Source organism: Eschrichtius robustus, chromosome 2 (assembly GCF_028021215.1).
Source record: "Eschrichtius robustus isolate mEscRob2 chromosome 2, mEscRob2.pri, whole genome shotgun sequence".
NCBI classification, from domain to species: Eukaryota; Metazoa; Chordata; class Mammalia; order Artiodactyla; family Eschrichtiidae; genus Eschrichtius; species Eschrichtius robustus.
Window position 1 is genome coordinate 77,439,954 of NC_090825.1, and position 12,811 is coordinate 77,452,764.

At 39.4% G+C, this 12,811-nt stretch overlaps 1 long non-coding RNA gene across 1 annotated transcript in view; it reads left to right on the top strand.

Moving 5' to 3' along the window:
• Positions 1 to 12,811, top strand: part of LOC137757235 (uncharacterized) — a 284,904-nt gene that overhangs the window by 160,305 nt on the left and 111,788 nt on the right. The gene's annotated exons all lie outside the window — the stretch shown is intronic.

The following is a 12,811-nucleotide window of genomic DNA, read 5'->3' on the forward strand; positions in this document are numbered from 1 at the left end:
GCAGTAATATGAAGACCTTGATACAAGAGTGACCATCCCTGGCACAGGAATACATGAAATAAAAATCTTGGTACCATTTCTAGACCCACTTGAAAATAATTAGGTTTCGAATGGCATCAGAGGGGCTTCCCTGGTGGCGCAGCGGTTAAGAATCTGCCTGCCAATGCAGGGGACCTGGGTTCGAGCCCCGGTCTGGGAAGATCCCACATGCCTTGGAGCAACTAAGCCTGTGCCCCACAACTACTGAGGCTATGCTCTAGAGCCCACGAGCCACAACTACTGGGCCCGCATGCCTAGAGCCCGTGTTCTGCAACAAGAGAAGCCACCGCAATGAGAAGCCCGCGCACCTCAACGAAGAGTAGCCCCCGCTCACCGCAACTAGAGAAAGCCCGCGTGCAGCAACAAAGACCCAACTCAGCCAAAAGTAAAAAAATGAAAAAATAGAATGACATTAGAGACGTTTTTCTACATTATATATACTAAGAACAATCTGACTTCAGTGACAGGGACTTCAGTGAAAACATGAAACCATTTAGAAAATATAACAAGTCTTTGACCAGTGTAAACATTTAAACAATTTCAAAAACTATGAAGCTGTCTCTAAAACGTGTTAATTGTTAATCAAGTATTGTCTTGATTACCTTTGTTTTTTTCCCCAGAGTGTGGTATTGTATTCCTTACAATTAATTGGGCTTTGTTGAGATCAGTATGCCAATCTTGTGACATTACATACAGTGCCGTTAGTTTTGCTATGGACAAATGTACCAAATAAGGAAACAAACATCTATTTCCAAAATGAAAGGAGGAAAAATAAAATGGTTGAAGGATTGATAGGGTGAATGGAGGTAGGAGATGAGGACACAAGAGGCAGAAACACAGGATAATGATGAAATCCTAAGCCCTTGAGAAACACAGAAATCTTGGGGAGATCTAGTTCTCCCCAGGCCATAGAGCTGAGGGTTCAAGGATGTCCTATCTAGATCTCAAGAATTAGGGAATCTTTGCTGATGTCTGGGTAGCGTTAGTCAGCATCTTGAGTTTTTTCCCAATATTGTACCAACTTCTCCCCCGCTCCCCATCCAAACCCCCACCATACATCCCATCACTTACACCAAAATCTAGGAGTCATTTTTGACTCTGCTTTTTCCTCACCTCCCACAACCAATCTATCAGCAATTCTGAGGTTCTATTTCCAAAAGAAATGTTCAAACTATTTACTCATCTCTGATTCCACTGCCAGTCCTGGTCCTAGGACACCATAATTTCCTTCCTGGACAACTGCAAGAGAATTCTGATCTCCATTCTAACCACCCTTTTCCCACTCTTGCTGTCTATACTCCTTCCTTCCACAGCAGAGGGATATATGAAAACTAAATAAAATCAATGTTCTTCTTTGTTAAAAATCCATCAATAGGTCCCCTTAAACCTGGGGATAGATTGCAAACCCCTGCACTGCTGGGGGGAAGCTGATCCCTAGCCCTGTGCCACCCACTCTCAACAGGCTCCAGCCACACTGCCTGACTGTGTTTTGGGTGCCAAGGTTTCTCCTGCTTTAGGCCTTTTGTTCTTGCTGCCTCCTGGACACATCTTTCTCTTTTTCATCCTGTCCGCACTTTCTCATCCTTCCATGTTGGTTCAAACGTCCCTACTTGGGGAGGTCTTCCCTTTCCATTCTACTGAAAATTGTCCCCATTTACCACATTGCTGTATTTCTTTCACAGCACTTGTTAAGACCTATGACTTGTTTATGTTCTATTTCTCTTTCTACCAGAGGCAGGAACCTGTGGCTTTTTCACTGCTGTATTCCCATTGCACTCCATAAATATTGGCTGAGTGAAAGAATTCTTTATTCAGATGTTCTCTCTCCTTATGGCTCAGAGATACCTCAAGCCTTGATATCTTGTATTTTACTTTCATACAGCTCTTCTCTCTTTCCCTCACCAAACAAACCTCCTACAAATCTACTCATGCAAATAGGTCTTCAGTGGGGTGGGCAGCAATCTCTCTGGTTGCCATAAGGACCCAGCCATGGCTGAGTCCCAGTAAGGGGCACAGATTGGGCTGCAACTGTGACTCTTTGTTTTTTTAATTTATTGAAGTATAGTTAATTTACAATGTTTTGTTAATTTCTACTGTACAGCAAAGTGATTCAGTTACATATATATATATATATATATATACATATATATGAATATATATATATTCTTTTTCATATTCTTTTCCATTATGGTTTATCACAGGATATTGAATATAGTTCCCTGTGCTATAAAGTAGGACCTTGTTGTTTATCCATTCTATATGTAATAGTTTGCATCTGCTAATCCCAAACTCCTAGTCGATCCCTCCCGGCCTTCCTGCCCCCGCTTGGCAACCACAAGTCTGTTCTCTGTGTCTGTGAGTCTGTTTCTGTTTCGTAGATAAGTTCATTTGTGTCATATTTTAGATTCCACATATAAGTGATGTCATATGGTATTGTCTTTCTCTTTTTTTTTTTATTGAAGTATAGTTGATTTACAATATCGTGTTAGTTTCAGGTGTACAGCACAGTGATTCAGTTATACATATACATACATATATATGTACATATATTCTTCAAATTCTCTTCCCTTATAGGTTATTACAAAATACTGAGTATAGTTCCCCATGCTGTACAGTAGGTCTTTGCTGGTTGTCTATTTCATACATAGTAGTATGTATCTGTTAATCCCCAACCTCCTAATTTATCCCTCCCCCACCCCCCTTTCTCCTTTGGTAACAATAAGTTTGTTTTCTATGTTTGTGAGTCTCTTTCTGTTTTGGAAATAAATTCATTTGTATTTTTTTTTCCCACAAAAAAGCAATATCATTTGATATTTGCCTTTCTCTGTCTGGCTTACTTCACTTATTATGATAATCTCTGGGTCCATCCATGTTGCTGCAAATAGCATAATTTCATTCTTTTTTATGGCTGAATAAAATTCCATTGTTTGTGTGTGCATATGCATATATATATATATATATATATATATATATATATATATATAAACATCTTTATCCATTCATTTGTCGATGGACAGTTAGGTTGCTTCCACGTCTTGGCTATTGTAAATAGCACTGCAATGAAAATTGTGGTACATATATCTTTTTGAATTATAGTTTTGTCCGGATATATGCCCAGGAGTGAGATTGCTGGATCATATGGCAACTCTATTTTTAATTTTTTGAGGAACCTCCATACTGTTTTCCATAGTGGATGCACCAATTTACATCCCCACCAACAGTGTAGGAGGGATCCCTTTTCTCCACATCCTCACCAGCATTTATTATCTCTTGTCTTTTTGGTAATAGCATTCTATAAGGTGTGAGGTGATATCTCATTGTGGTTTTGATGTGCATTTCCCTGAGAATTAGTGATGTTGAGCTCCATTTCATGTACCTGTTAGCCATTTCTAATGTCTTCTTCGGAAAAATGTCTGTTCAGGTCCTTTGACCATTTTTAATTGGGTTATTTGTTTTGTTGCTCTTGAGTTACATGAGTTCCTTGTATATTTTGTATATTAAACCATTATTGGATATATGGTTTACAAACATTTTTTCCCATTCTGTAGGTTGCCTTTTAATTTGGTTGATGGTTCCCTTTGTTTTGCAGGAGCTTTTTAATTTGATGTAGTCCCCCTTGTTTACTTTTGCTTTTGTTGTCTTTGCTTGTGGTGTCAAATCTAAAAAATCATTGCCAAGATCGAAGTCAAGGAGCTTATCCTCTATGTTTTCTTCCAGGAGTTTTATGATTTCAGGTATTATGTTCAAGTATTTAAACCAATTTGAGTTGATTTTGCTGTCTGGTATAAAATAGGGGTCCAGTTTCATTCTTTTGCATGTGACTATCCAGTTTTCCCAACACTATTTATTAAAGAGACTATCCATTCCCCCATTGTATATTCTTGGCTCCTTGTTGTAAATTAATTGACAATATACGCATGGGTTTATTTGTCTATTCTGTTGCATGTACTTATGTATCTGTTTCTGTGCCAATAGCATAGTATTTTGATTACTATAGCTTTATAATATAGTTTGAAATCAGGATGTGTGATGTCTCCAACTTTGTTCTTCTTTCTCAGGATTGCTTTGGCTGTTAGGAGTCTTTTGAAGTTCTATACAAATTTTAGGATTTTTTTTCTATTTCTGTGAAAAATGCCACTGGAATTTTCATAGGGATTGCACTGAATCTGAAGATTGCTTTGGGTACTCTGGACATTTTAACAATATTAATTCTTCCATGAGCACAGAATATCTTTTCATTTATTTGTGTCTTCTTCAATTTCTTTCATCAATGTCTTACAGTTTTCAGTGTACCGGTCTTTCACCTCCTTCCTTAAATTTATTTCTAGGTATTTTATTTTTTAGAAGCAATTGTAAATGAGATTTTCTTAATTTCTCATTCTGATATTCATTATTAATGTATAGAAATGCAACAGATTTTTGTATATTGATTTTGTATTTTGCAAATTTACTGAATTTGTTTATTAGTTTTAAAAGTTTTTGGGTGGACTCTTTATGGTTTTCCACATATAATATCATGCTACCTGCAAATGGAGACATAGTTTTATGTCTTTCTTTCTGATTTGGATGCCTCTTTCTTCTTCTTGCCTAATTTCTCTGACTAGGATTTCCAATACTATGTTGAATAAAAATGGTGAGAGTAGGCATTCTTTTCTTGTTCCTGATCCTAGAGGAAAAGCTTTCAACTTTTCACTGTTGAGCATGATGTTAGCTGTGGGCTTGTTATATATGGCCTTTATTATGTTGAGGTACATTCCCTCTATACCCAGTTTGTTGAGAGGTTATTATTATTTTTTTTTTACTTAGAAAGGTTATTACTAGAGGATTAATACTTTATGTTATTGTTTTTTTATTTTTAACATCTTTAATGGAGTATAATTGCTTTACATTGTTGTGTTAGTTGCTGCTGTATGACAAAGTGAATCATATATACATATACATATATTCCTGTATGCCCTCCCTCTTGCGTCTCCCTCCCACCCTCCCTATCCCACCCCTCTAGGTGGTCACAAAGCACCAAGATGATCTCCCTGTGCTATGTGGCTGCTTCCCGATAGCTACCTATTTTACATTTGGTAGTGTATATATGTCAATGCCACTCTCTCACTTCGTCCCAGCTTACCCTTCCCACTCCCTGTGTCCTCAAGTCCATTGTCCTCTATGTCTGCATTGTTATTCCTGTCTTCCCACTAGGTTCTTCAGAACCATTTTTTTCCTTTAGATTCCATATATATGTATTAGCATACAGTATTTGTTTTTCTCTTTCTGACTTACTTCACTCTGTATGACAGACTCTAGGTCCATCCATCTCACTATAAATAACTCAATTTCGTTTCTTTTTAAGGCTGAGTAATATTCCATTGTATATATGTGCCACATCTTCTTTATCCATTCATCTGTTGATGGACACTTAGGTTGCTTCCATGTCCTGGCTATTGTAAATAGTGCTTCAGTGAACATTGTGGTACATGACTCTTTTTGAATTATGGTTTTCTCAGAGTATATGCCCGGTAGTGGGATTGCTGGATCATATGGTAGTTCTATTTTTAGTTTTTTAAGGAACCTCCATACTGTTCTCCATAGTGGCTGTACCAATTTACATTCCCACCAACAATGCAAGAGGGTTCCCTTTTCTCCACACCCTCTCCAGCGTTTATTGTTTGTAGATTTTTTGATGATGGCCATTCTGACCGGTGTGAGGTGATACCTCATTGTACTTTTGATTTGCATTTCTCTAATGATTAGTGATGTTGACCATCCTTTCATGTGTTTATTGGCGATCTGTATATCTTCTTTGGAGAAATGTCTATTTAGGTCTTCTGCCCATTTTTGGATTGGTTGTTTGTTTTTTTGATATTGAGCTGCATGAGCTGCTTGTAAATTTTGGAGATTAATCCTTTGTCAGTTGCTTCATTAGCAAATATTTTCTCCCATTCTGAGGGTTGTCTTTTCATCTTGTTTACGGTTTCCTTTGCTGTGTAAAAACTTTTAAGTTTCATTACGTCCCATTTGCTTATTTTTGTTTTTATTTCCATTTCTCTAGGAGGTGGGTCAAAAAGGATCTTGCTGTGATTTATGTCATAGAGTGTTCTGCCTATGTTTTCCTCTGAGAGTTTGATAGTGTCTGGCCTTACATTTAGGTCTTTAATCCATTTTGAGTTTATTTTTGTGTATGGTGTTAGGGAGTGTTCTCTTTGTTTGTTTTTTTTTTTTGAGTTTTTGAATTTTATTTCATTTATTTTCTTATACAGCAGGTTCTTATTAGTTACCTATTTCATACATATTAGTGTATATATGTCAGTGCCAATTTCCCAATTCATAACACCCCCCACCACCCCCCCACCACTTTCCCTCCTTTGTGTCCATACGTTTGTTCTCTACATCTGTGTCTCTATTTCTGCCCTGCAAACTGGTTCATCTGTACCATTTTTCTAGGTTCCACATATATGTGTTAATATACGATATTTGTATATTATCTTTTTCTCTTTCTATTTGTATCTTTTTCTATATCTATTTGTATATTATCTTTTTCTCTTTCTGACTTACTTCACTCTGTATGACAGTCTCTAGATCCAGCCACGTCTCTACAAATGACCCAATTTGGTTCTTTTTATGGCTGAGTAATATTCCATTGTATATATATACCACATCTTCTTTATCCATTCGTCTGACGATGAGGGAGTGTTCTAATTTCATTCTTTTACATGTAGCTGTCCAGTTTTCCCAGCACCACTTATTGAAGAGGCTGTCTTTTCTCCACTGTATATGCTTGCCTCCTTTATCAAAGATAAGGTGACCATATGTGCGTGGGTTTATCTCTGGGCTTTCTATCCTGTTCCATTGATCTATATTTCTGTTTTTGTGCCAGTACCATACTGTCTTGATTACTGTAGCTTTGTAATATAGTCTGAAGTCTGGGAGCCTGATTCCTCCAGCTCCATTTTTCTTTCTCAAGATTGCTTTGGCTATTCGGGGTCTTTTGTGTTTCCATACAAATTGTGAAATTTTTTGTTCAGGTTCTGTGAAAAATGCCATTGATAGTTTGATAGGGATTGCATTGAATATGTAGATTGCTTTGGGTAGTATAGTCATTTTCACAATGTTGACTCTTCCAATCCAAGAACATAGTATATGTCTCCATCTGTTTGTATCATCTTTAATTTCTTTCATCAGTGTCTTATAGTTTTCTGCATACAGGTCTTCTTTCTGCTTAGGTGGGTTTATTCCTAGGTGTTTTATTCTTTTTGTTGCAATGGTAAATGGGAGTGTTTCCTTAATTTCTCTTTCAGATTTTTCATCATTAGTGTATAAGATTGCAAGAGATTTCTGGGCATTAATTTTTTTTTTTTTAATAAATTTATTTATTTATTTATTTATTTTGGGCTGTGTTGGGTCTTTGGTTCTGTGCGCAGGCCCTCTCTAGTTGCGGCGAGCGGGGGCCACTCTTCATCGCGGTGTGCGGGCTTCTCATTGTCGTGGCCTCCCTTGTTGTGGAGCACAGGCTCTACACGCGCAGGCTCAGTAGTTGTGGCTCACGGGCTTAGTTGCTCCGTGGCATGTGGGATCTTCCCAGACCAGGGCTCGAACCCGTGTCCTCTGCACTGGCAGGCAGATTCTTAACCACTGCACCACCAGGGAAGCCCCCTGGGCATTAATTTTGTCTCCTGCTACTTTACCAAATTCATTGATTAGCTCTAGTAGTTTTCTGGTAGCATCTTTAGGATTCTCTATATATAGTATCATGTCATCTGCAAACAGTGACAGTTTTACTTCTTCTTTTCCGATTTGGATTCCTTTTATTTCTTTTTCTTCTCTGACTGCTGTGGCTAAAACTTCCAAAACTATGTTGAATAATGTGGTGAGAGTGGGCAACCTTGTCTTGTTCCTGATCTTAGTGGAAATGGTTTCAGTTTTTCACCATTGAGAGCGATGTTGGTTGTGGGTTTGTCATGTATGGCCTTTATTATGTTGAGGTAAGTTCCCTCTATGCCTACTTTTGGAGAGTTTTTTTTAATCACAAATAGGTGTTAAATTTTGTCAAAAGCTTTTTCTGCATCTATTGAGATGATCATATGGTTTTTAATCATTCAATTTGTTAATATGGTGTATCACCTTTGTGTATATTGAAGAACCCTCGCATTTCTGGGACAAACACAACTTGATCATGGTGTATGATCCTTTTAACATACTGCTGGATTACGTTTGCTAGTATTTTGTTGAGGATTTTTGCATCTTTGTTCATCAGTGATATTGGCCTGTAGTTTTCTTTCTTTGTAACATCATTTTGGTATCACGTTGATGGTGGCCTCATAGAAAGAGTTTGGGAGTGATCCTCCCTCTGCTCTATTTTGGAAGAGTTTGAGAAGGATAGGTGTTAGCTCTTCTCTAAATGTTTGATAGAATTCATCTGTGAATCCATCTGGTCCTGGACTTTTGTTTGTTGGAAGATTTTTAATTACAGTTTCAATTTCAGTGCTTGTGAGTGGTCTGTTTGTATTTTTCTATTTCTTCCTGGTTCAGTCTCAGAAGGTTGTGCATTTCTAAGAATTTTTCCATTTCTTCCAGGTTGTTCATTTTATTGGCCTAGAGTTGCTTGTAGTAATCTCTCATGATCCTTTGTATTTCTGCAGTGTCAGTTGTTACTTCTCCTTTTTCATTTCTAATTCTGTTGATTTGAGTCTTCTGCCTTTTTGTCTTGATAAGTCTGGCTAATGGTTTATCAATTTTGTTTATCATCTCAAAGAACCACCTTTTAGTTTTATTGATCTTTGCTATCATTTCCTTCATTTCTTTTTCATTTATTTCTGATCTGATCTTTATGATTTCTTTCCTTCTGCTAACTTTGGGGGTTTTTTTGTTCTTCTTCCTCTGATTGCTTCAGGTGTATGGTTAGGCTGTTTATTTGAGGTTTTTCTTGTTTCTTGAGATAGGATGTTATTGCTCTAAACTTCCCTTTTAGAACTGCTTTTGCTGCATCCTATAGGTTTTGGATGGCCGTGTTTTCATTCTCATTTGTTTCTAGGTATTTTTTGATTTCCTCTTTGATTTCTTCAGTGATCTCTTGGTTATTTAGTAGTGTATTGTTTAGCCTCCATGTGTTTGTATTTTTTACAGTTTTTTTCCTGTAATAGATATCTAGTCTCATAGTGTTGTGGTCTGAAAAGATACTTGATATGATTTCAATTTTCTTAAATTTACCAAGGCTTGATTTGTGACCAAAGATATGATCTATCCTAGAGAATGTTCCATGAGCACTTGAGAAGAAAGTGTATTCTATTGTTTTTGGATGGAATGTCCTATAAATATCAATTAAGTCCATCTTGTTTAATGTATCATTTAAAGCTTGTGTGTCCTTATTTAGTTTCATTTTGGTTGATCTCTCCATTGGTGAAAGTGGGGTGTTAAAGTCCCCTACTATGATTGTATTGCTGTCGATTTCCCCTTTTATGGCTGTTAGCATTTGCCTTCTGTATTGAGGTACTCCTATGTTGGGTGCATAAATATTTACAGTTGTTTTATCTTCTTCTTGATTGGTCCCTTGATCATTATGTAGTGTCCTTCTTTGTCTCTTGTAATAGTCTTTATTTTAAAGTCTATTTTGTCTGATATGAGAATTGCTACTCCAGCTTTCTTTTGATTTCCATTTGCATGGAATATCTTTTTCCATTCCCTTACTTTCAGTCTGTATGTGTCCCTAGGTCTGAAGTGGGTCTCTTGTTGACAGCATATATATATGGGTCTTGTTTCTGTATCCATTCAGCCAGCCTATGTCTTTTGGTTGGAGCATTTAATCCAGTTACATTGAAGGTAATTACCGATATGTATGTTCCTATTCCCATTTTCTTAATTGTTTTGGGTTTGCTATTGTAGGTCTTTTCCTTCTCTTGTGTTTCCTGCCTAGAGAAAGAAGTTCCTTTAGCATTTGTTGTAATACTGGTTTAGTGGTGCTGAATTCTCTTAGCTTTTGCTTATCTGTACAGGTTTTAATTTCTCCGTCGAATCTGAATGAGATCCTTGCTGGGTAGAGTAATCTTAGCTGTAGGTTTCTCCCTTCCATCACTTTAAATATGTCCTGCCACTCCCTTCTTGCTTGCAGAGTTTCTGCTGAAAGATCAGCTGTTAACCTTATGGGGATTCCCTTGTATGTTATTTGTGGCTTTTCCCTTGTTGCTATTAATATTTTTTCTTTGTATTTAATTTTTGATAGTTTGGTTAATATGTGTGTTCCCATGTTTCTCCTTGGATTTATCCTGTATGGGACTCTCTGTGCTTCCTGGACTTGATTGACTCTTTCCTTCCCCATGTTAGGGAAGTTTTCAACTATAATCTGTTCAGATATTTTCTCAGTGCCTTTCTTTTTCTCTTCTTCTTCTGGGACCCCTATAATTCGAATGTTGGTGGATTTAATGTTGTCCCAGAGGTCTCTGAGACTGTCCTCAATTCTTTTCATTCTTTTTTCTTTATTTTGCTCTGAGATCGTTTTTTCCCCTATTTTATCTTCCAGGTCACCTATCCATTCTTCTGCCTCAGTTATTCTGCTATTGATTCCTCTTAGAGAAATTTTAATTTCATTTATTGTGTTGTTCATCATTGTTTTTTGCTCTTTAGTTCTTCTAGGTCCTTGTTACACGTTTCTTGTATTTGCTCCATTCTATTTCCAAGATTTTGGATCATCTGTACTACCATTATTCTGAATTCTTTTTCAGGTAGACTGCTTATTTCCTCTTCATTTGTTTGGTCTGGTGGGTTTTTACCTTGCTCCTTCATCTGCTGTGTGTTTCTCTGTCTTCTCGTTTTGCTTAACTTGCTGTGTTTGGAGTCTCCTTTTTGCAGGCTGCAGGTTCATAGTTCCCGTTGTTTTTGGTGTCTGCCCCCAGTGGGTAAGGTTGGTTCAGTGTGTTGTGTCGGCTTCCTGGTGGAGGGGACTGGTGCCTGTGTTCTGGTGGATGAGGCTGGATATTGTATTTCTGGTTGGCAGGACTGCGTCCGGTGGTGCATTTTGGGGTGTCTGTGACCTTATTATGGTTTTAGGCAGCCACTCTGCTAATGGGTGGGGTTGTGTTCCTGTCTTGCTAGTTGTTTGGCATGGGGTGTCTAGCACTGGAGCTTGCTGGTCGTTGAGTGGAGCTGGGTCTTAGTGTTGAGACAGAGATCTCTGGGAGATCTCTTGCCGATTGATATTACGTGGGGCCAGAAGGTCTCTGGTGGTCCAGTGTCCTCAGCCCGGCGCTCCCACCTCAGAGGCTCAGGCCTGACACCTGGCCGGAGCACCAAGACCCTGTCAGCCACACAGTTCAGAAAAAAGGGAGAAAAAAAAGAAAGGAAGAAAAAAATAATAAAATAAATAAAGTTATTAAAATAAAAAACTGAAAAAATATTATTAAAATAAAAAAAAAAGAAGAAAGCAACCAAACCAATAAACAAATCCACCAATGATAACAAGTGCTAAAAACTAAACTAAGGTAAACATATAAATCAGAAACTAGTCAGTTGCATGTAGCAAACCCTAAGTCTACAGTTGCTCCCAAAGTCTACCACCTCAATTTTGGGATGGTTCGTTGTGTATTCAGGTATTTCAGAGATGCAGGGTACATCAGTTGATTGTGGAGATTTAATCTGCTGCTCCTGAGGCTGCTGGGAGAGATTTCCCTTTCTCTTCTTTGTTCGCACAGCTCCTGGGGTTCAGCTTTGGATTTGGCCCTGCCTCTGCATGTAGGTCACCCTCTGCTGTCTGTTCTTCACCCAGACAGGAGAGGTTTAAAGGAGCAGCTGATTAGGGGGCTCTGGCTCACTCAGGCCGGGGGGAGGGAGGGGTACAGAATGTGGGGCAAGCCTGCAGCAGCAGAGGCCATCATGACGTTGCAACAGCCTGAGGCGCGCCTTGTGTTCTTATTGGGAAGTTGTCCCTGGATCACGGGACCCTGGCAGTGGTGGGCCGCACAGGCTCCCGGGAGGGGAGGTGTGGATAGTGACCTGTGCTTGCACACAGTTTTCTTGGTGGCTGCAGCAGCAGCCTTAGCATCTCATGCCCGTCTCTGTGGTCTGCGCTGATAGCCGCAGCTCGTGCCCATCTCTGGAGCTCATTTAGGCGGTGCTCAGAATGCCCTCTCCTCGTGCACCCTGAAGCAATGTCTCTTGACTCTTCGGCAGTTCCAGACTTCTTCCCAGAGTCCCTCCCAGTTAGCTGTGGCGCACTAGCCCCCTTCAGGCTGTGTTCATGCAGCCAACCCCTGTCCTCTCCCTGGGGTCTGACCTCCGACTCCCGAGCCTCAGCTCCCAGCCCCCACCCACCCCGGCGGGTGAGCAGACAAACCTCTCAGGCTGGTGAGTGCTGGTCGGCACCAATCCTCTGTGCGGGGATCGCTCCGCTTTGCCCTCTACACCCCTCTTGCTGTGTTCTCCTCCGCGTTTCCGAAGCTTCCCCACCCCGCCCCCCGCCCATCCCCCGTCTCCTCCAGTGAAGGGGCTTCCTGGTATGTGGAAACTTTTCCTCCTTCACAGCTCCCTCCCAGAGGTGCAGGTCCTGTCCCTATTCTTTTGTCTCTGTTTTTTCTTTTTTCTTTTGCCCTACCCATGTACGTGGGGAGTTTCTTGCCTTTTGGGAAGTCTGAGGTGTTTTACCAGCGCTCAGTAGGTGTTCTGTAGGAGTTGTTCCACATGTAGATGTATTTCTGATGTATTTGTGGGGAGGAAGGTGATCTCCACGTCTTACTCCTCTGCCGTCTTGAAGGTCCTCTCCCCTGTTGAGAGGTTTTATCATGAAAGGTTGTAG